The 24,672-nt window shown below is 46.6% G+C and overlaps 1 protein-coding gene across 1 annotated transcript in view; it reads left to right on the top strand.

Moving 5' to 3' along the window:
- The first annotated feature begins 369 nt into the window (after nt 1–369).
- LOC122370579 (octopamine receptor beta-2R-like) overlaps nt 370–24,672 on the top strand; it is a 47,588-nt gene continuing 23,285 nt past the window's right edge. Inside the window, exon 1 of the mRNA XM_043346281.1 lies at nt 370–1,015. The gene's annotated coding sequence lies outside the window, so the exon portion shown is untranslated. The remainder of the gene's footprint in view (nt 1,016–24,672) is intronic.

Raw genomic sequence — 24,672 nt, 5'->3', positions numbered from 1 at the left:
TTTTCTGTTTTGTTTTGTCTGATTTGAGCTAAGACATGGATATATTTAACTTTTTTTGGGAGGCTGGTGCTATCATCAAAATCGTGTTTCCTTTTTCTTCCCCACATTTTTAGTTGAAAAAGAAACTTGATAAATAAATGCACCATTAGATGCAGTAATGCCGATTGCCAATCACAATGACTGATCAGTGAAAAGATTGAAAATTGTACAGAAAAGGATAACTGAGCCAGTCACATCACTACAGTCAGTAAGTATCCAAACCTATTTCGCTCACAATTCCTCTTATCCTATACCCTGAGCGTGTGGCCGGGCGGCGGCGCGGCTGCGCCAGTGTCGCCGCACCTGCGCCAGTGCCGTCTCAGCGGTGTCGGTGCGCCGCGCGCCGACCCCCAGCGTCGGTCCTCCGTCGGATCCGACATTCGGCGCCCAGTGGGCGGACGGTGAGCGGCGACCAGCGGTGGACGGTGAGCGGCGACCGGGGGCGGCGGCGGCGGCGGAGGCGGCGGAGGTGACTGAGACGCGCGGTGGCGGCGGTGGGGGCGGAGCTTTCGTTGACTGCCGCTAGTATGCTGCACTCGGTGGAGCGGTGAGGAACGCCCTGTGAAACTCGCAGCCCGCGACTGTTACTTGACCCACCGAGCGTCTCGCCGGCGCGGCAGTCTCAGGCTCAGCTCGCCCTGCCCCTGAGGTGTCAGATTCAGTGACAATTCGCGGCCCTCGGTGCGATCTGAAGAGGCCGGTGAGAGACACCTGCCCAGTGGCCGTGCAGTGCTGAAGGAGAGGGTATGTCTCCCGGGAGACATTAGTGAATATACGAGACCCTGGAACACTGAAAGGACAAGAGCAACGAGACTGAGGGACAGTCCGTTCGTCGTGATACGTGCTACAGTTCTTCAATCGTCGATCATGGAACGGTGTTCTCCGTGAAACTGTCGGGCTTCAGCTGCTGACGGAATCTCAGTGTTCTACAGCACTCCTGAGACGCCTGAGGAAGGCCGGACACCTGAGAAACTGGGTAAGTAGCAATCAGTTTTACATGCACCTATACCTGATTGTAATTTCATGCGACATAGGTATTGTGAGGATTTGTAATGGCCATGTTTATCAATTCACATGATGCAATTTATGGTTAAGGTTTCCACGAAGTGGTTTGAACATTGCAATTGATGCAGCTTTGAAGTCGATCAAATTAGCCAGAGCTCAAAGATGATGTCAGAAATTAGGTTACTCTGTTATCATGAACCTTTTACGTCGCCATTGTTTTATTACATTACACACCTTGGACGCAATTCTATACCGATGTGGATCTCACCAGCAATCCTTTAACCAATTGGTGCTTCTGCTTCAAACTTCAACCTAAGTAAAATCATCTAAAGCATGTGCAAAGCAAAGCTAACTGTAAAAAAGAAGCAATGAAAATCTGTTTGGGCATTTACGTGTGTAAGACATATGCTCACCACTAATATTTGACTTCATTTTATTTTGATTATGTAAGTCTGGAGATTCTGACACGATACAATATTGTGTTTGAAAAATGATGTGCGAAATCCATAAACATTCCGGTAACCTTTCCATTGCTGATGGACGATTTGCGACAGCTGGAATGTGTGACATTCTTGCACTAGTCGGATAAGGTATCTATTTGCTGCCTACTAAGGGCCCCGCTCTACACAGAAAGAGATAGTTTAAAGCAGCATTTCCATCAAACATTTCTGTTGACAATGGCTGGTAAGTGGTAATAGTGGTTGTGTTATTGGTTTATTATTGGTTTATTGTTAGCCATAACAAGAAATTGAACATATCATTAGACGTGTTGCTTAGCATCTCAAAATGACGGAACTAAGAAGAGATATTTTAACATTTAACATTTTAAGATATCATAACATGGAAAGAACTTTCTCACTACAAAGAGTTCTACGTGTCAGCGTAACGTATAATACAAGTAGCGAGAGAATGAAAAGAGAGAAAGAGAGAATGGGAAAGATAAGGAGAGAGGGATTGAGTGAGAGAGGGAGAGAGAGAGAGTGAGAGAGAAAGAGAGAGAGAGAGAAAGAGAGAGAGAGAGACAGAGAGAGAGAGAGAGAGAGAGAGAGAGAGAGAGAGAGAGAGAGAGAGAGAGAAGAGAGAGAGAGAGAGAGAGAGAGAGAGAGAGAGAGAGAGAGAGAGAGAGAGAGAGAGAGAGAGAGAGAGAGAGAGAGAGAGAGAGAGAGAGAGAGAGAGAGAGAGAGAGAGAGAGAGAGAGAGAGAGAGAGATGAAAGGGAGGGATGTAATTCATGATTAGTTTCTATATAGCACACAATGCAAGAAAACGTTCTTCTATTTAGCAGCGCATGAGCCTGTTTAAAATAATTACTGAATTATGTACCATTAATTTTTATGTTTTACGCATCAGTAGTGTATGCCATGCTAATCAACAAATGAGTCGCCTTGAAAAGGGATCTAAGTTTTAGTTTATTTTCAACGTTCTCTCATGCAGCCAAAACTAACAATGCTGTCACCTCCGTGCAGCTTAACTGGTGAAGAAGAGCTCTATAGAGCAGCAGGGGATCAAGCGCCCCCCGCCACCCGCCGGCCCCGCCCGCTCCGGCCGCTGGCGCCGGCACAGCTCACGTCTCATGGAGGAAATGTACGTCCGATTATGGCCAATACGTTTCCCGAGAGAGTGGCTCCTGCTGCTGCCAACAGCAACATTTGACTCGGATGACATGATTATACAGTTATGCTGCGAGCTCGTCCGTGAGCGAATTAGGGCCATGATGGGGCGAGCTCCCAAACTACTGCTTTAGTCGGTACGATGCAACTTAAATGTCGTGCGGCGTACCAATATCATACTTGTTAACAGTGTTATGAGCTTTGTGATTGACTGCAACCGATGTCGAGGTCTGCATATTTCAGCGACTGAAACATCACAAAACGCTGTAAAAAAAAAAACTGTAACTGTCCAAAACGCTGTTATATACGACAGTGCTTTAACTACTCACCGATACACCTGCCTTATAATTACTGTTTGGCAAATGCCAATCAAATAATGCGAGTCAGTTGTAGGCATAGTTCAGTGCTACGCCAAATAAAGCACTTTGTTGTACCGTCCTCGAAGAAACCAAGGTCACAGGCATAGGGTCACAGGCACAGGCATAAGTGTCTGTCAGCTGAAACGATAGGTAGACATAAATGATTGTCAACAACTCCATAGCAACAGCGAAGATGATGTGCCTGTGCGATGGATAGGCTGATATATCACACCACGCAAACAGACCGTCTGTTTAGTGGTCTGACCTTACCAGAGGGTTCCTCATTTGCAACTAAAATGAAGACATTATTTCAGGCGTAACCGCATAAGGGGGTGCGCTACGCGTGATGCTGTTCCAGCATCTTGCAATCAATAGTTGTAATTTATGTGAAGCATAAGTCATACGCACACGTGTAGAAAGTGCGCTGTTCCTGATATTTCTTCGCCCAGTCAGCATTACCTTTAAAGTTTGAAGAACAAAGAGTGTTTATAGAGAATGAACGTGCAAATGCAGAAAAGCAGGCAGACGTGGGTCACGGATTCTTGTTATCCCGCGCCGGGCCGGTGCTCTGAGATTCCGCGCCGTGCCGGAACACCCCCCCCTTCTAACTCGGCTCCTGGGCCACGTAGCGACACGTGGTAAGCGGCAATCGAAAGAACGTCCAAAATCAGGACGAAAGCACTTCGGTCATTTTTTGGGTCAGGTCAAAGGTCAGGTCACCAGAGGTCACCAAAGGTAAAATGTTGACTATTTCAACATTTTGGAAACTGCCGACGGCTATCTCGGGAACCGATAGAGCTACAGTGTCGCAGAAAAGCGCATTCGATAGCCCTTTTACAGACCTTTCTGATTAATGTTCTCAGATTTGACCTCAGGTCAACGGTTTAGCCTCCAGAGGGCAAAAACTCCAAAAATAGCCGTTTTTACGAAAAACGTTTTTTCGGCAATAACTTTTGACTCAAAAGAGCCATGACATTACTTTTCCCAGCATCGTGTTCCTCTCGTCGAGACGCGTCGAATGAACTATAATTTGACCTTGAAAGGTCAACTTGAAAATTTGACCTCAGGTCAAGGTCACCTGACCGGGAAAGGTCATGTTGCATATCAGTCGATCCGCAACGTCAAGCCGAACACATCTAAGGCGTTTTCAGCGCTCTAGCACGCCTCTATCAGAAGTTATTAGCGAAAAACTGTTAGATTCTGTTCCTGACCTGAGATGACCTCGGGGACATAACGAGGGGTCACAGTTGCCATTTTCCGGTTCAGTGTGTCAATCGTACCTACATCTCGATGTTTGAGAGTGTCTAGAATAGCGTTCGTGCAAAACAGACGATTTTCAATTTTCTCCCATTGACTTAGGTATAATGGAGAGGCAGTGAAATTGACCTGACCTTAGGTCACCGCGATATCAAAATTCTGAGATATACATTTTCAAGATAATGTTGCTCTAATCAATCGTGGAAAGTTTCAAGGCAATCGATCAATCGGTGTAGCTATGACGAGCATTCTTATTTTTTTCTGAGGTGAGGTCATTTGGCGTGACCTGGTGACCTGACCTAAGGCGACCTGGGTCTGAAATTTTCACAACATGTGCGAAAAAGATGCACAAACAAGTGTGCCAAAAACGGCGGCGCTCCGCGCCGCCGTTTTTGAGATATCTGCGAAAAACCGCAGGGGGGGTGTTCAAACACCCCCCGGCCCGGCGCGGGTTATCTTTTCAGCTCCATGTATCAGTGATGCTGATGAACAGAGATGCAGTCATGAGAAAATGTGGTAGTTTATTGGGCGTCCGAAGTGGAAAGAAAGAGACTGTTGACTGATTGATGAAGATGAATGTGTCAACAATTCTTGGATTTTTACAAATCGATAATACCAGCTACTCGTATGGTGAAACGTTTGGAAGAAGTCTCCAGTCTCCACTGGAATTTTCCAGTCTGCAGGTGGCGTGTGTGCGTCTGTGCGCAGGTCGCCGCTCGTCCGTGTGCGGCTGATAGCAATCTGGCGACAGACTGCGATAAATAGCTCGGCTCGGCGCCTCAGCCGCCGCCGGCGACACTGCGGCTCACTGCGCGAGCTCTGACAGCCCGGCGTCGGCTTTGTGAGCCACCTGTTTACCCGTCGACACACCACACACACACGCACACACACACGCACACAGTCGCAGACAGGCGGCCACGTAGGGTGTCCGGCCATACACGCTGACGATAAATGGTCTCCCCCTACGACACGGAGCGGGCGCAACCGGCGTGGCGATGCGTCTTCTGCGTCAGAGCTCGATTCAACCGGCGCATATCTGCCAAGGTGATCTGACGAAGAATGTGCGATACTCGAGCCTGTCGCTGGGGAACGGCTGCTGCAGTTCGCCGGCAGGGTAGGTGGAATTGATTATTTGGAGCGCTGTGCGAAGGACGGAACGACAGTGGCGGATCCAGGATTTTCACTGGGGAGGGGCTGCAGGTCATAATTGGGCGCCACGCCCCGGATGGGCGCCATAGTAGCATCGTATTGGCGCTGAAATATTGGCGCCCAGTGGCCCTGACAAGAGGCGCCCAGGATCAGTATGTACAGTGACACCACACGATTGGAAATATCGGTGCGGAGCGTACTGAAACGACGTTATTCGACTGATTTTTGCATCCTAGTCCTAGTATGCGGCACTCCGATGAGTTGCGAATTGAAAATTGGCGCCACTGCGCCTTCGGCGCAGTGGCGCCAGTTTTCCTTGGGTGGGGGCTGCCAGCCCCCGCAGCCCCCCTGGATCCGCCACTGCGGAACGACGAAAATACCACATATCACTTATGCAGTGTAAACATTTGTTTTAATTATTTAAAACAAACATTCATTGTTCTTAATTATTTTAGGCACTGAAGACAATTGAAAGTAAAATAATTATTTATTGATCAATAAGTTATGATGACTGATAGGCTTTATGATCGAGCATAACGTAAGACAAATGAAGATGCGTTTCAAATCAAAACGGAACTATAAAAAACGACTGTGGATCTGTTACCTGAAATTTTAGCATTTAATAGAAATGATTTTCAAACAGCATACATCCATACCAAAACATTATGAAATAAAGCTAAAATTGTCCGCGTAATAGCAACCACCAAAAGATAAATGTAGCAAACAAACTATATTTGGCAACGAGCAGGAGTGTTCGATGTACATACGTCCTGCCGGACGGTCTCGTATGCGGCAAAGTAGTTAAGTGACTCCTCGACGTTTAGTGGCGAAACCCGACCGAAACCATGCCACAAAACCAGCTATGGCTGAAAAATGTCCTACTTATGAACAAGGCCGCAGAGAGATCACGCAACCATTTGGGACACGCAAACACTCCACTTTCACAATCAAAAACAGAGCTGAAATGTAATATAAGTTATAGCACATTCGATGATGCTCGCTGCCCCATCAAGAGGAAAAAAATAGAATATGGTAATGTCTGACATTTTGCGCTCCACCTTTTTATATTTGCTGACCTGCCGGATACACCAAGTGGTGTATCCACTTGTGTGTGAGTGCTCACACCATGGGAAAATCACTAAGTCAGGAACACACATCACGGGCCAATAGCAAAACAGATTGTGCGTCTGTGAATCCTGGATTGGGACATGTCGATCGATCCGATAGAAGCGAGGATAAAATTCTAACCTTGAGGCCTCACTGAGAGCTGTTTTGATTCCTTTTAAGCATATTAGGGGAATTGGTCTAAAACAACACCCTGATCATTTCTCCGAAGTTACCCCAAATACACTTTCTTTGAATATCACTCTGAAATTCTTCTAATATGCCCTACACTGAGAACCTTTTTGGTTCCTTTTGAGCATATTAGGGGTTTTGGTCTAAAACAACACCCTGATCATTTCTTCGAATATACCCAAACTATACCCTTGTTCTTTAAATAGCTCCCTTGAATTCTTCTAATATACCCTAGTAAGTACCGAAGAGGAAAGGAATATGATTCCTGTTCTATTCCCTGCGATACCCACAGTACACTCCTTTTAACCTACCAAAATACCCTTACATCGAAACCTCTAGTATTCCTTCTAAGCGTATAAGGGGAATATTTTGCAAACTATACTCGCATTATACCACGTAACACTCCCGTATTATTCTGTGATTTCCATCACTGATCTCAATGTATTCTTGCATTAGACCCCACATAAACCCAGAAGGGAAAATAATAATGCCCTAGGTATATTCGTCGTAGAACTTGCTCAGAAACTGTCTCATTACTCTCAGCTCCCTCGTCCGATTTCCCTTTATATATCGTAACACATCCAAAACGAGGGTTAAGGTTCTATCCCCAGCAGGGCGCGTGTGGCTGAATAGCCCAGCGGGGCGCGGGTTAGTGGTCAGCAACACGTCCAGGGAGCGACTGCCCGTCCTCCTCGCCCGCCCGGCCGGCCAGTCCCGGCCCGCCGACCGGTCACCGCCGGAGGCGCCGAGCGGCACAGGTACGGTATCTGACAGTAGCGGCAGAGACTGTGCACTAGGGTATATTAGAAGAATTCAAGGGAGGAATTTAAAGAATGAGGGTATAGTTTGGGTATGTTCGAAGAAAATGATCAGGGTGTTGTTTTAGACCAAAACCCCTGATATGCTTAAAAGGAATCATTTGAGGAATCATTTGAGTATCTTAAGGGCATTCCGCCAGGAAAACGGCAGAGTTATAGGAGCATGACACACCATGATCAAAGGGAATAGAGAATCGTTTTGGTTTTCAGTGCTTACACACCACACAGTTTACTATACGCATCACCACTCGCATTCATATGTATGTAATTTGCATTAAAGTCTCAAATAAACTGAGCAATGTGCTGAAGATTCCTAAAAATACTTGTTTACGTTAGCTTTGTTTGACTTACTTCTTCCAGAAGTTAGCTCGTTTCGACGCAAACTGTCAGCTACCTGCAATTTGCATCCCTATCTAATTTTCTCTGTAAGCTACCCACGCACTCGATATAAAGACCTTGGGTTATTTGTCTATTGTCATTATTTTCATTTTTCTCTCAGTGCACTAAGATTCATTCCTTTCGCAGGAAGACGTAAAAGGTTTGTGCATTATAGAAGGTACTGAAAAATTAAAACAGCAGCATAGTTATATGCGGTAAAAGTCACTGAACAATGAACAGTGAGCACCATTGCTGAGGAGTAACTATGCCGCGGACAGAGCTGGCTCAGACTTGGAGGTGGTAGAGGTAGGAATGGCCTGGACTTGGATGTGTGTAAACAAGTGTTGGTGTGACTGATTTGCCAACTTACAATCTAACGCTTGCTGAAACAATTAACCGACTCGACTTTTACAGCTGACATTAACCCGCGCGGGGCTGGGGTCTCCAGCCGAACGCGCGGGGCTGGGGGGGGGGGTAAATTTTACCCCCCCTGTTATCTCCCGAACTAATGGTCCGATTTGGAAAATTCAAACGCCAATCGAAAGCTCTCATCACGAACTACTAAAAACATGTACTTAATTTAAAGTTTGAGGTCAAGGTCAAGGTCAGGTCAAGGGTACAAATTGCAAGTTTCTACAGTATCGGCCTTGCACCGTAGTTGCCGAAGAATGGAGTCATGGACTGAGACTGATCGCCCAAAACGTGTTCTTAGGCTACCAAGACAATATTCGTTGCATACAATATCATTCAGAGGTCAAGGTCAAGGTCAGGTCAGGTCAGGTCAGGTCACCAAAAAACAAAATATAGAAAAGGGCATGTGCGACACATGTTTTATGGGTCATTTTACTCATAGAATTCAATAAGCACACTCAATAAGTGATATGGACCACCTCTGGATGAATTTCAGGTCGAGGTCAGGTCAAGGTCAGGTCAAGTGAGGTCAAATTTTGAAGTTGGTTGTTAAGGCCTAAAAAGGTGTCTATCTGATGCAGTTTTTCACGGCGAATCGAATGGTGCTATTTTTGTTTCCGTACGAGGTCTAGAACTTCCAAAAAAGTCATTTTTCAAAAATTTTGTGTGTCGTGACGTCATAAAATTTTAAATAACTCCCACATTTTTGAACCGATTCTTCTAAAATTTGGTATGTAGGTGCACATAGACCACTTCTCTGACATATATTCCGGTTTTTTCGATAGACTCAAAATTTTGGATTTTATAATGATTTTCCCAAAAAAGTCAGTTTTTTGAAAAAATTTAGGCCAAAATCCAAAATTTTCAAAAAACCGAGATGGCCATTTGATAGACAAAGTAAAATTACGTAAAACCTTTTTTTGTTACGTCTTGATTCCTTTAAAAATGAAGATGTTAGCGGCGTTTGAACTTTTGCCGTTTTTCAGGCGAAAATGGCGAACATGACGTCACTAAAACGTCAATTTCTCAAAAAATTTCCGACGGATTTCGCTCAAATTTTCAGGGAACGTGTCAAATTGATGTAAGAAAAGGTACTGAAAGTTTGGCGCCGTTTTTGAGATATCGCAAAAATTCGCGAGGGGGGGGTAAAATTTACCCCCCCCAGCCCCGCGCGGGTTAACTATTGTCATAAGTGCTTGTTCAATGAACACAGGAAATATTGAAATGCTTCGAGCGTGATTATTTCCCAGTGAAAACACCTGCGCCCCAGATGAAGAATAATTTTACTCGACTCGAGTTCCACCCGATCTAAGTGCGTTTGTGTGCCCATTTCCACGACGCACGCATATCCTGTTCGCTTATCACAGGCTTGCATAACTATGTGATTGGTATTTCCATAATTCCATGCAAGCAGATAAAGCAGTTGAGTAAATATACGTGCGTTGTATGTCTGCACACGCAGCTCCTATCGCACAATTAAACATAGAGCTTCAAACCTGTCGATTAGGACGTCAATGCACTCGCTGATAATGAATACGACAGAACCAATGGAAGTGCCTACCTTGCATGCAGCGGGACTCGCCGGTGATATCGGCCCGTGGCGCTAGGCCCGCCGGCTCTCAGGTCTCTCTCAGAAGTGAGTGACGGTTATTCTCGGTGCGGCGTATTCTCGGCTGCCAGCGAACGAAATGGGTGCGACTGGTAGACGATAGACCTCAGTACCGGGCGCTTGCGGTGCCGCCCCGGAAGAACGATCCCAAAACGGACATGTGGAAATGTGTCGGTGCGCGGTGGATGGAGTGCTCCTTCAAATATCGTCAGGCCGCTACGCTTGGTGTCATTCTGGACAGCTGAGTAGTTCACAAGTTCGATATCGCTGTTGACGCGTCAGACGTCGAAGTTCGGTCCTCCGCGGCAGCTCGCGCCCGGCGAGACTTCAGCCACGCGGGCGTATGAGCCAGATGTGCCGCTTTCGGAGCGGCTGGACGCCTTAACCCTATTAGTGGCAGGCTCCTGGCTACCCCATATTAGTGGCAGGGGGGGGGGGGCTGTTTACGACCCCCCCTTGATATCTCGAGACCTAACCGGCCGATTTTCAAAATTCAAACGGCATTCGATTTGGCTCAACGAGATCTACATTTCTAAAAAAAATAAAATTTAAAAATGTCAATGGGGGGGTAGAGGGGGGTAAAAAAGGGCAAATTGCAGATACATTTTAGACTGTTTATCACGGCCAGGTTTCTGAACCAATCTTAACGCAACTTTTGCCGATCGATAGAGAATGAACCAGGAATTCACATGGATCCTAAAAATATGCATTTTCAAAAATCATAGGCGGATACAGATCATTGAGATTGGGGGTACACAAAAAGTATAGTAAATAAGGTTTTTGTTGGTACTGTTTCTAAAAAGGGTGGCAATGGTCTTGTTATGTTACAATTTTCTTATGAGAGAACGACTAAAATTGTATTGGTCATGCATAGGCGGTGTCAGGGCACCTATGTTGGGAGGTAAAAAATAACCCCCCTTTTTGGACGCCTGGATCCGCCTATTATAGCAAAAACGTGTCAAAAGAGGATGCACAATAACTTTGTATATGTTATCATGATACCTTTCATTCACTGTTCGTAAAACTGGTGCAGCATCGTGATCTTCGCCCAAGTGACTCGCTTCACGAATAGGACCCCCCAATTCCCAGTGCTCTGGAGCCGCCCCTGGTACAGTTATGAACTTGAAATTTTCAGGGAATGTGCCCAATTTAGTTTTAGGAAAAGTCAGAAAATTTCAGTATCGTAGCTTCAGCGGTTTCGGAGATATTCCCGAAAAACCTGAGGGGTGGATAAAAACAACCCCCCCCCTGCCACTAATAGGGTTAATGGGCCATTACCTCACATTTGCCAAATTCGTCCGACTGTCGGAAGGCGTTGGAAGACCATTAGACTGTGGCCAATGGACTGATATCAAGGCCTCTGGTTTCAGACTGGATTATAAACTTTGATCGATAGTTATGCTGGCAGGGATGAGTGTGAAGACAAATGTTTAAGCTGTTTGGATAGATCAGAGACTCATGCTAAAACATTTCAAAGTTCGAATGCAGACGAGATTGTTTAAGCCATTTCCGTAAGCACTAAACTTTGATCGCCAGACATGCAAGCCCCATAGCCTCACAGCAGCCTCCTTCTCGTGGGTTCAGGCTCTGAGAATAAGCGATGATCGCGTTCCTCTCATGGTCATCATCCACACGCTGGTACTGTGCTATTGGCCGACGCCCGGATTTTTCGGCGTGGCTGACGCGTATTTGGAATTTCCGACCTCGACGAGCGTCTGTGGTAGAAAACCACCACTTTGGTAGGGGAAACTACTGCTGTCTGCTACAATTTGCACTGCATGTCAAGCTATTGTAGCGACATCTATGCATATACATTTCCGACCTCCACGAAAATCTCGCGACGCTTCGCGCCGACCCGCGCCGCCCATTCATACTGAAAGTGGAGAGTGGAGACCAAAAGAGATTATGAGTTCAGAGTTGTGACAAATACCTAAAGCAACCACCACGTATGAGTAGCGGCGGAACACCTTCAATTAAGGGGGGGGCACTGCCGACTTTTGGTCCCATTCTTTCCATGCAACGCCCATAGGGCTAATGTTAAATTGCCAAAATCAAAGGGGGCACGGTGCCCCGGTGCCCTCCCGGCTCCCCGTTCCGCCGCCTATGCGTATGATGTATACAATTAACAGTTAACTATCAGATTGACGGCATGTGCCAACAATTATACCCTGATAGAAGACCGGAGGCTCTGGTTAACCGTGTAAAAATGAATACTTCAGACGCGTACCGCGTAGGAATTCAGCCCAGTATCGTTGAACAGATAATGCATCGGCCTGAAAAAGTACGGTAACTATACCTAATTTTGGGTTTTTAGTCGGCCGATTCGTCCCCCCTGTCGAAAATCTGTGGCGACGCCCCTGGCACGTAGCCGCAGGGCTGCGGAGTCGATGGATTTTCGGCGACTCCGACTCCGACTCCGACTCCGGCTTTCAAAAACCAGCTCCGACTCCGACTCCGACTCCGGGCAGAATTGTCGACTCCGACCGACTCCAACTCCCGACTCCGACTCCGCAGACCTAGCAGGCCTGCGGAGTCGACAGATTTTCGGTGACTCCGACTCCGACTCCGACTCGGGTTTCTAAAATCGACTCCAACTCCGACTCCGACTCCGCGGTCACAACTGTCGACTCCGACCGACTCCGACTCCGACTCCGACTCAGACTCCGCAGCCCTGCGATGTATCGCAAATGTTCGTACAGTATAAAGTACGCATGGACAAAACTACGTCAAGGACAAATAGAACGCATGGCAAAAGTACGTACGTACAGTATAAAGCGCGAATGGATAAAAGTACGTCAAGGACAAAAGCACATATCGTAAAAGTGCGTACAGCATAAAGTACGTATGGACAAGAATACGTCAAGGGCAAAAGTACGTATCGCAAAAGTACGTCCAGTATAAAGTACGTATGGCTATATACACTGTGAGCGAGACATGCAGTGCAAACGGTAGCAGACAGCAGTAGTTTCCCCTACCAAAGTGGTGGTTTTCTACCACAGACGCTCGTCGAGGTCGGAAATTCCAAATACGCGTGGCTGACCGGTGACGAGAGCTCGGGTCACTTCCGCTGCGCCCATCCTGCGATCTCATTATCTGCCGGAAGTGCTGATGAGCTGTGTCGCTGGCACTGCCGACGCGCTCAGCCCTGAAATGCATGTGCGAGCGACGCGAGCGGCGGTGGCGACGCGGCGACGCGTTCCTCCGGATCCGGTGTCCGTCGGGTCTTGTGGCGGATCCCCGTGTCCGTGGCCTGTTCCGTGCTGCTACGGCGGCTGCCAGGCGAACTGCCGCAGTTGGCAACCGTGGAGCGCTCACGCAGAGTCGCTGCCAGCCGTCCCGCCCCAGATCCCGTCCACGCAAATCAGACGGCCGGCCGCCCTCCTCCCCACTGCCGCTCCGATCGGCGACAGGGGGATGACGTCGGCCTGTGCGATCGGTCGGCGTCAGCTCGGGGGAACAAGTGTCGCGGGTGTGACTCCGGGGACACTGATCGGAGGACATTTACCCGAGTGGTCGACCGGCCGGTGCGGATCGCCGGTCGGCTGCTCACATCAAACACTAAACTCGGCCGGTAAGTGCCACTCGAGGCGTCTATGAAAACATATTTTGTTGAAGTTGCGGCTGCTGCTGTCCGCTTTACGGCACCAGCCATAAACGGTGTTCGCTGCGGCGTTCGACCTGGGGCGCCGCAGCGGTGGGACGGCGCCGCTGACAGCCCGGTCCCAGGGCGCCCGCCGCGGCCGCGGGCGCGAGCACCGTCGCGCCGGAGTGTCGCACCATGACCGCGACACGTCATTGGCCGATTGCCACTTGGCCTGGTGGTGGCTGGAGTCGATCTAACGGCCGCCGCCCTCTCCCTTCGACCGTCAACAGGGGGCACGGCCTCGAGACGCTGCGCGTGCGGCCTGCTTGTTTATTTAGCTCACTGTCAGGCGCCCAATTAGGGAATGATGTTTGTAATACATCTAAGTGCAACTGGGATACTTGAAAAAGAAAACTTCTTGGAAGTAGAAACATGTCATAAATGCTACAGTGAAGTTTAAAATGAGATATCTCGAGGAGGAAAAAGTACTACATCTAAATGAAGTAGAAACTTTTCCGGGTAACGTTTAGAAAGTACCTATAGCAAACATTTTATCTAATTAGCTAAGGTTCTCTCTCAATGCCATTGTGATTTGTGCGTAAATACTGATACAACTTTGCATCACTTCTGACTTCCATCTTCACAAGCCCTGATCAGTTTCAGCGTGCTGGCCGCTCTCAGCGCTCTGACCGATTTTCGTGCGGCGGTGACCGATTGACGAGCGGTACCCGACCGTCACCAGTGCACGCCGCCCTGTCGGCACCCGTTGCATCAACACCCGCCGCAGTCGACAGTCGATGACAAATCGTCAAATGTGATGCCTGTATCCATCGGACCGACCCAACCAGCGCTGAACATATTGAATTTTATAATGTAGTCAGCTGCGATAATGCATTGGTCCGTCACGGGCTGACAAGCATGAATGTGAATAGATATTTTTCTTTGTAATGTGATTTTGTTAAAGGAAACGCTGCAGTAGAAACATCGTTTTAGAGTGAATCAAAGAGACGTTAAGAAGCAATGCAATGCTATGTTTATTGTTTAGTGTTAAACTTAAAAAGCTAACTGAGCTGTGATACAAATTTAATGTGTTTTTGAGAAAAGAGTAGGTATCTGTCATTTAAGGATAAGTTAGACAAGAACATTCTAGCGCATTCTAAGTCTGCTAGCATTTGTTATAATAAATGCCGCATTTTAAAGCATAGGTAATTGAAAAACGCGATTTTTGAAGACTGCCGAATGAATGTATGTGCTGCTAAGCTCATAAAAAAAAACCGTGAAACATAAGTTTCTGAAATAGAATAAAAAATCGCTACTTCCGTCTATAAAGATGAGTGATATCATGATTATTATCGCATCCCAGCGCGCCATCAGAGAATACAAAGCGACAAACGATCCCATATGCATATATTACATATGCAACTTGACAGAGGAGCAGAAAACTAATGAAATGAAGTTTTATAAAGAATGAAATGTAAATACGAAATTCAGATGCAGCCTAATGATCCAGGATCTGGTAAATGGTGCCCGTAATCTGCAGTTGTTTCCGCGTTCGCCCCTAGATGTCAGTAGCGATGCTGCGCCTGAAGTTATACTGTGCCGCTTAACTTCATACCCGGCGCGGCGTGCAGGGCGAGGAAACATCAAGAAAAGTATAAAGCTGGAAAACTATTACAAATCGATAATTCCGCCAACATCTGGAGAATACATGACCAAAAATGTAGCCGACACTTATATGGCAGAGTTTTAATGTTTTATGGGTACTGCCACCAGCAAATACCACACAGAGATTCATCAAATGAACAATTCAGTGTTAATTGGGCTTCCACTGTCGCCCAATAACTGATTTAAAAGGCTGAGAAAACGCTATTCTAGCTCATACATGACTATTGCTTTGGCTTTCAGTAGACCACTCGAAATAGCACTAGGCATGCAGGAGCTTTATTATGAGACCACCTGGCTCTAAAACATCCATTTTCCGCGTCGCTGAAACGTTTGTATTTACTATGAAGTAGGGGAAGTTGGGGGAACGCCGAAGACTTTTTTTCTGACGCCCGTAGCACGCAAGGTAGACAACATAAGCTATTCTTGTTGGCGTCATTCGAGAGGCCAGTCTTTTGCCTTTCAAACATACCAGGCGCATTTGATGAATTCGTATACCGTTAAGCGCACAAACTAAAAATATCAAAGAAGTGACTTTTTCGGCGTTGCCCCGGACTGCGGGGAAAGCCGAAAATGGGAGAAATGATCTACGGGGAATGCCGACATTGATGTTTTGCCATTTTATCTCAAACTTTATCCAGAATTGATCAAAGCTGACACGCGTTTTAAGAGCTTGAGGACGCGGTGCACACTGGAAGTTATAATTGTGTGATATAATAAGAACATGCCAGGTAAATCATTCCTTATAGGTAACAGGCCGTTGTGTCGGTTGAAAGTGTAATTTGTGTGACTAAAAATACGCGTTGCTATTCTACAGCAGTAAAGTCCACGTAGCGTGCTTTTAACACGTGCGTAATCGCACGTTTTCGGCATTACCCCAGCCTGCCATACTTTTATTTGCAGGCCCATAACTTTTCAACGTGCTGTATAAATTTCAAATAGGCAGCACACTTATGCAAAGACATGCTAAAGATTACTTGACCGAATTGGCCAGACAAACGGTAGCATAATGAGTAAGAAATGCAGCTTCAAAGGCGCATGTAGTACAAGGGAAACGTACCTTGAAAACGCTCTTGGCGCCCTCACAGTCGAAGTATTCCGCATGGCGACTCGTAACAAACATGCGATAATTGTAGTCACTTAAGCTTCAGAGCATCACTGACAGGTGGCATCCATGTCTTACGGTTTTCGAAATATCTCGAATTTCGGCTTTGCCCCAACTCCGGCATTGCCCCAACTTCCCCTAAGAGATCATGTAATATGTTGTTACTTAGCAATATCCGGAGCCAGTTATATCACCGAAATATCATAGCTACGCTATAACTTGGTTTTTGTTATGCTACAATAAAACTCGGCAATTGGCTTCGGTCCCACACACAGACATACACTCACGTGACATCCGGTTGGCATCACCCCATCTCCCAGTTGCTAGGCGATTCACCATGGCGGCAGTTACCTGAGATATGACGTCTCTTCTCTTCGTTTTCTTCTCAGAGCACCAAAAAGGAATGTAAGCGACATGCATTCATAACAGTCACAACAGGCAGTGCAGAGCGGCATCAAGCGCGATATAATTGCATTGACCAGAGATTGAAAATTGACACCTGCGCTAACTTCGACACAGTGAAGGTATCGTAGGCGATTACAAACAGGCCATCTCCGTGACACCACGCATACAAAAACGGCACATTTGAGTGTCATGCTCATGCAATAACTCAATCTACATATTACAAACGTGCATATAACTATCACATTGCATTTCCGCAGGCGGAGCCATATTCAGTCGCTTCACAATTGGATAGAATTGCAATGTTTTTAAAATTGTTACATTATATTAAGAAGGATTCCTCTGAGAGCTATAACAGCCAACGGGAAGTTAACATTTTGTAAGTGTGGGAGTATATAACAAGTGAGCTATACGAAGCTACGTCAGCTTTATTAACCCGGCACCGCCTGGGCTATTTCCGTACCCACGACAGCCTGGGGGGGGGGGGGTCGGATCTGACCCCCCCTGTTATCTCGAGAACCAATGGTCGCATCGAGCCCCGCGAGGCGGCGTTCGAAAGGTCTCTACGAGACCTTCCCAAAGCACTCTTAAGATTTTAAGATTGAGGTCAACTTTCGGGTCAAGGTCAGGTCAAAGGTCAAATTCTGGGGTTTTGCATGATTAGGCTTACGGACAGCGGAATCGATAGCTGCTGCTCAAAACTCACCAAAAATGACCTCAAAGGCCTAGTGAAGGTACCATGTGCGTATAGGGGTCATACTAAGTACGGTTCAAGGTCAGGCCAGGTCACGAAAGGTCACGGTTTTCACTTTCTGCTACATGGGCGTGCGGCACATGTTTTATGGCTTATTTTTCACGCCGAATCCGGTGGTAATGGTTATATGTGACCCCAAGTCACTGTGCTGGTGATAAATGTGCATTGAAAGCATAAAAAAATCCTTTATACCATACATAAGTAAACGAGGGCTAAGAAAAAAGGTCAATTTTTCAACTTTTTATTTTTGACATGAAAATGCACTTTTCTAGACGAGCTTTGTCCCAGGAATCTAGTGGTGCCATTTGTTTTCACATGCGATGTTCAGAAGTGCCTCTAATTCACGAAAATGTTTATGACGTCACCATGCCCTATGCATGTTGGAGCTATTTTTTACAATTTGGGGGTCAAAAATCAAGATAGAAAGTTGAAATTTGGGACATCTAATGTTCTAATAGAGCTCTATAACATATATTCCGGTTTTTTCGAAATTCTCAAAATTTTGGATTTTATTAGCTGTTTTCCAAAAAATATAGTTTTTTGAATTTTTAGGGGTAAAAAACGCATTTTATGGAAAATCCGAGATAGCCATTTTAAAGAACTCGTTGAGCTGCGTCTATTCATGTCCTTAATTTGCAATTTGTTTCAAACCCTGATTTTTGGCGATTTTTTAAACATTTGCCACTTTTTGACTGAAAACGCCATGTAGTTACGTCACTAAAATCGATATATCTCAAAATTTTTTGGAAATTTTTTTTCTTAAAAATTGCACAGGAGACGTCAATTTGATAAGGGAGAAGGTATGCCAAGTTTCAAGTCGATAGCGTACGCGGTTCATAAGTTATTCAAGAAAAACGGAGGGGGGGTCGGATCCGACCCCCCCCCCCAGGCGGTCGCGGGTTAACACCTTGTAATTCAACATAACATTCCCACTTTATTTTATAGCAAAACGCAATACAGGCCGTTTCCAATCATGTACATTTAACATAGCGATTGATAAAGTTATGAGCTCGTGGTCAGTGCTTGCCCACAAAAAAAAAAAATGCTACGAATGATAAGGAATCGTTTCCGTATTTACAGCTTGGTAAGGCATTTAAATATGCTCCCAATAACAAGAGTCATGGTCAGCAGATTGCCCATCCTGTTACTTCGTCCTAACGTTTACGCAAACTCATTATAAACAAAGCTTCTTTTGTTGCGAGACGCTAGTACCTCGGCTTCTACATATTAAACCGTTTCCCGATAGAAGAGCTCCCTGATAAAATGTCAATGGTCATGCCACACTTTCACCCAATGACCTCAACGTGACGTCATGTGTGTTGTTACAGAGGTCATTGGGGTCATCAAAGCTTTCTTGTCAATAGCTTGCGATAGAGTTAAGCTAGACAAGCACCAACAGACACCATGATGCAATCGGCAGTTCCGGGTGGCACTGTCTTACTCAGCTAGAGAAATGTAAAAAATGAAATAACACATTTTGTCCCTTTTTAGACGTCACAGGTGACATTTTCGTCGGGTCAACCTCAGCCTGTCAAGACTGAGGAGACCGGCGCCGATGTCACCGTCTGCGCTGCGCCGTGGTGTGAACCTGACACCGGCTGTTTCCCCAGACAGTGGCACCTGATTAGGGTCTCGGTGAGACGTCTGTCAGGCCGCCCGTCACCGTGCACACAGCCGCTATTTGAGTTCGGAAGTGGCCAAAATGCGATAACTCGTTAACCAGTTGACATTTTGCCAAGAAATTTTTATTGTATGTGAAGTCAGCCGTAAGGTCACATATGGGAACGTATGAGCATCCATGCTGATACATCATTGCCGTAAAAAATATTTTTGTTTGTAATCCGCGGATGACGGGTATATCCCATAACGTGGGTGACTCGGGAGGGGATTCTGCATAGCTTCCCTGCTGTCTTCGAAACTACTCGCTCAATACTAAAAGTTCAAACGGCTTCTGATAGAAATAGCTGAGAAACGAAACCTAACTTTGTCACAAAAGGCCATGGAAAGGTCATGGGTCACAAAAGGTCGTGGAAAAGGTCATGGAAGGAATTTTTTACATTTTGAAGGTCATGCGACACATCTTTAATGGTCAATTTCGGCAAAAGCATCTAAAAATGATGTCATCTGGGTCGTCCGATTCGAAACTATTTCCATTCGACAAATGAAGGTCAGGTCACGGCGAGGTCAAAAAGGTCAAATTTTGAAGTTGAGCATTCTCAGCAAAAAAGATGTGCATCGGATGCAATTTGAGCTCTGGAACACGATGATGCTTTTCATTTTGGTTTTCGATGTCAAGAACGTACTGAAATTGCCTTTGCAATATCGAAAATTGTGATCAACCGACTACGGTAAAATGCAAAAGCCGATAACATTGCCATTTCTGAAGATATCTGACTGAAACTTTCCAAAAGCAATGCAAATGTTACATACAAAAGCCAATAAGGTTCATTCTGGTCGATGGCTGATCCCCAAAACTCTGAATGTTATCAACCATATCGGACATTCTTCGATATTCTGATGGGTCTTTTTGCTTTATTGAATTTGATCAGACTACATTCAGTTAAGACGACGTACATTTATTGGTCACCAGAAAGTATACCCACAAGTCATTCGACAATCGACAACCAACAAATGCAATCGACACGAGCGTCGAGCACCCCTCCGCACAAGCAACTGCCGGGGGCGATTAGACGGACCGCGCTCCTCTCTCGCAGCTGATTGGTCAGCTGCCGAACCGCACGGACGTCAGCTGTACGGCCGCCGCCCGGCCGACCTGACCGGGGTCGGCCGGGCGGTGACCTAGCGTCACTAGAACTGCAATAACTTTTGCCGACAGTGTGACGCCGACCTAATTTTTTCAGCAAATGAATCACAATTGTACGTTAAATATTATGGACGTTGTCTCGATGTGAAGCACGCTGTGCGTTTTTTGGTAGGCCTATGTAAATATTTAAATCCTCAAGCCCTTCTGCTTTGTGCAAGTGTGCAACAATTAGCTTACAATAACTGAGTGGGAAGTTTTTTAGATGCACTTTTGTTACCAATGGATTCCGCACATTTTCCCCTTTCAGCTGATATCTTACTTACGCATTTTCAAGCAAAGAATATGACAGGAGACTCGTCAACATTTACATGAAAATCGCAGCACAAGTTCGGTCTCACGGAGCAAAACAAAACGGTGTACTTTGGGAGCCCACCAATCTGTGCCAGAATGAGTAATATTTTTTTCTGGATGATATTTTATACAGTCTGATCAATTTACGACCAGAAAATGTGAGAAAATCACGCTTTAAAATTTGTCGAAAATTAGGGTATTGGCCACTTCTGAACCCGGATAGCGGCTGTGTGCCGTGGCGCGATCCGCACGATGACGCCACCGTGCGTCACGCGTTCTGTCGCCGGCGATCGCCGGGTCTCTGCGAGCACGGCATTCTGTCACAGTCAGCTGTTGGCAGGTGGCCAAAAGCAGCTGACCGCGCCGCCACAGCGGCAGATAGACGACAGGGAGTATCGGCCAAACGGCACCGCAGACCGGGGCGGGTTCACCCCGCTCCGGCCAAGGTGACAAATCCAGGACAGCCTGGCGGTGGGATGGGGCCGCGCCGGCGCTGTGGCTGGAGACATGGTCGGCCCAGTCGAACGGAACAATGGACTGTAAAATAGATGCTGCAGTAAATTCATAAACAAACTGCGAAGTAATTTCTAACCCAAACCCCAAACCTCCTTTTTGTATTCCCTTGTCACTTGGAAATATTGGCCGGATGCAGGAAAATGTGGCGTTGACCTGTAAATGAAACCACGGCCAGACGGAGCACCGCACGGCTGAAAAGGCTCTCATTTCGCGAGCCGGGCCGAAGGGTGCTTCATTCGGGGTTCGGTGTGGCGGAACTAGCCCGCCTTTTGTCCGTCCACAGCCGTTTACTGGGAACTGAATAGACTGAATAAATGAGTGGGGTCGGGATAAGGAACCTCGTGCATCATAAAACCACACCTCTGGGGAGTAAGAAATGAAGTGCACATGGTTGTTTTTCTCAAGCCATTTAGCGTAGTGGGCTTGATATGCCGAATATTCACAATTGACCCGTTTCAACATTACGTTAAAGGGACCCTCCCACCTTCAAAAAAGTTTATGAATTGGCATAAAAGTGATGTCGCTCGGTTCAGAAAGAGCGAAAACGAATATCTACCAAATTTCACCGAAAAATATTCACCGGTTTTCAAGATATTAGACTTTTACTTTTGTTTACTTGTTGGGATCTCCGCTGTTCCTAGCGACTTTATTTGGAAGCAATAGTTTGGCAGCTGAAAGTGCGGCACTTGTTGCGCGCAAAGCAGCATATACCACCGCGTGCTACAAAACGTTTTAGTCAAACATTTAAAAATCGTTAGATATCTGCGCTGACGTCACACATTCAGAGGGGTATTCCTATGCATTAGCCCCTCTGAATCAAAATACTGCAATTTTGAAATTCAATATTTCCGAGTTAAGGCATTTCTCGATGTTGTGAGTGCCGAAACCGGTAATTGTGAGCCAGGGACCCCATTTTGGCTATCTCAACTCAAATCTATGTTAAGGTGGGAGGGTCCCTTTAAGTTCTTTCCTCCATCTGCCTCGCTTGTTTCCAGTATCATCTGTCGTACCCTCTAACTTGAGTATAGGAGAGAGAGAGAGAGAGAGAGAGAGAGAGAGAGAGAGAGAGAGAGAGAGAGAGAGAGAGAGAGAGAGAGAGAGAGAGAGAGAGAGAGAGAGAGAGAGAGAGAGAGAGAGAGAGAGAGAGAGAGAGAGAGAGAGAGAGAAGAGAGAAAGAGAGAGAGAGAGAGAGAGAGAGAGAGAGAGAGAGAGGGAGAGAGAGAGAGAGAGAGAGAGAGGGGGGGGACACACTCAGCTGAGCGCGCCCTGGGCCGTACCCCATCACCCCGACATGTCTTCATCGTCTTTCCTCTCGTGCTCTCCGGCGACTAAGGCGGTCGGTTTGAAATGTGTCCACCGGCCGACACATATGTTAGAGCCGGAACTGCGCCGGCCGGCCAAAGCCAACACGGTCGCTCGCGCGTACTGGACGGCTGCGAGAGGAGAGAGTAGTTATACGTCCGTCGAGGGCCCGCCGGCCTCTGACGGACGAGACGACGAGGGACGCAGCTGCCCGGACCGACCGCCACGTGTGCGGTCTGTCACCGGCCTGATTGGTGCCCAAAGAGTTAATTTAATTAAATGGTTGAAAAGCTAAACAGTTGATGACCAGTGTGGCGCTGTAGGTCTTCGGGGGCACGGCAGATGCTGATGTAACTGTAACACACTATTGTGATGGAATAACATTGCAAAGATGCTAGGATTGATTTATGCTCAATTGGACCACTTTCATAACGCAATGCTCTTCTGGTCTTATCTTCCGCTGACTTATTGTTACATCTTTTATGCATATTCACACTGCGTTAAACAGCTCCACATGTGCTGTAACCGAATTCACAGATATCGGTGTCTGACATGACGTAATACATAGATGAAGGTGAAAGGCTGCATCTGCACAGCAGAATTACTGCATTATACGGCAATGCCTAAATTTTAATGTAAAAGCCGTCACGCTACCCTGTTCAATTTCATGAATACGAGTAGGTCCGCGGAACTCTTGTTATCACTTAGAAATTCATGACGTCAGTATTGAATAAGGCTTCTTACAGATAATTGTTATAGTATGTCGAAAAAAATAACATGGATTTAGCTTCTTCATGGGCGACCCTTTCGTGGCCTCAACGTCTGACACATATTTTACGTGCTGACTGCTGAAGTATCGAGAAGGAACGTTTTTAAATGTCAGCCCATGGTGAGGATATTTCAATCTGCACCAAAACAAATAAAACAAATGAGAATTTTACGAGATGACAGCCAAAGTAAATGGCAGGTAATCGTAGAAGCGGACTGCCAGCGACGGGACAGCAGGAGGACAGCGGGGTCGTGCTGGCCGTCGCGGCGGTCTCAGATGTTGAATTGTTTCCGGCGGGCGGTGCTGCTTTATCGCTCCTCCCCGGCCGCTGTCTGTCCCTCGGGATGACTCCACCTGAGCGCTGCGGTCGGACGCGGTGCCGCTGCAGCCGCCCGATACCGCGCGGCCGTCAACCCCTTTATCATGACGAGAATAACCACCATAAATCCCATCGTCCTGCGGCGGCTGGAAATATCTCGGACAACAAGCGACTCGGGACGTCCTCCTCCGGCAGACCACGGTGCTCCGCCGACCGCGACCGCCGACCGGACCGCCGACCGGACCGACCCGACCGGACCGCGGACCGGACCGCCGACCGGACCGGACCGACGGCCGAACCGACACGACCGGACCGCCGACGGCTGGCGGAACTGACGGCGACGCGCGGCTGCGACAAACTTGCCTCGTTGTCCTCGGCGCTGTTTCGAACACCGCAAATTATGGTCATTTATACGGGTCACCGCTCAGTTGATGCTTATTTTCTCGTTAAAAATAAACCATTGTCGTGGGGTTTTCTATATTGGTACCACGAATTTGTTGGTTTACCACACATTGTGTATGAAAACATGTGCAACTTTAGAAAAAAAAACGTCTTTCTTTTGAAGCCTTTCTTCCTTTGACATGAACAATTAACGTTAAAAGCAATTGGAAATAGATATTGACGGAAAGTGAGAGCTCCTCTTCTTACCTAAGCTTTTTGCCCTAGAGTTGAAATGGTTCTATGCTCATCCAATACTGGCCACTGATTCTGAATGATATTCAATTGCGACCATTTTCGCAACCATCTGGTTTTCAGCGTGACCTTTCAAAGCGCTGGCCTCCACAAAAACGGTGGAACTGGTTCTCCTCCCAAGTTCTATTCAGATGCAAAGCAGCTGAGCTGGGCCTGCTCTTCAGCAACCCTATCAAAGACACACAAACAAAAGCAGCGTTCGGGGCAGCCAGCGGTTGATGAATGCGCCAATGTAGACGGAACACGGGTGCACAGGTGTGCTGGTGCCAGTATTTTCGAGCTGCGGGGACCAAGACGAGAAACAAAAATCGTCATAGAAATTATGGTCAAGGTTCATTAGCGATTGTTTCCTATTGCCAGTCTGTTATCATTTGTTTAGACATTCAAATGCTTTTAACCTTCGTAATACTTAAATTTTTATATTTCTAAACGGCAGGCATTCCTTCTTTAAAGTTGTCATACAGTTTCATTAATCTTTGGCATTCCTGATAATCGCTTTCGCAATATTTACTTTATGGCGAC

This window comes from Amphibalanus amphitrite, unplaced genomic scaffold, assembly GCF_019059575.1.
Source record: "Amphibalanus amphitrite isolate SeventyFive unplaced genomic scaffold, NRLGWU_Aamphi_draft 001146F_arrow, whole genome shotgun sequence".
Classification (NCBI taxonomy): Eukaryota; Metazoa; Arthropoda; class Thecostraca; order Balanomorpha; family Balanidae; genus Amphibalanus; species Amphibalanus amphitrite.
The sequence above is the reverse complement of the archived record's forward strand: the minus strand, read 5'-3'. Positions and strand labels throughout refer to the sequence as shown.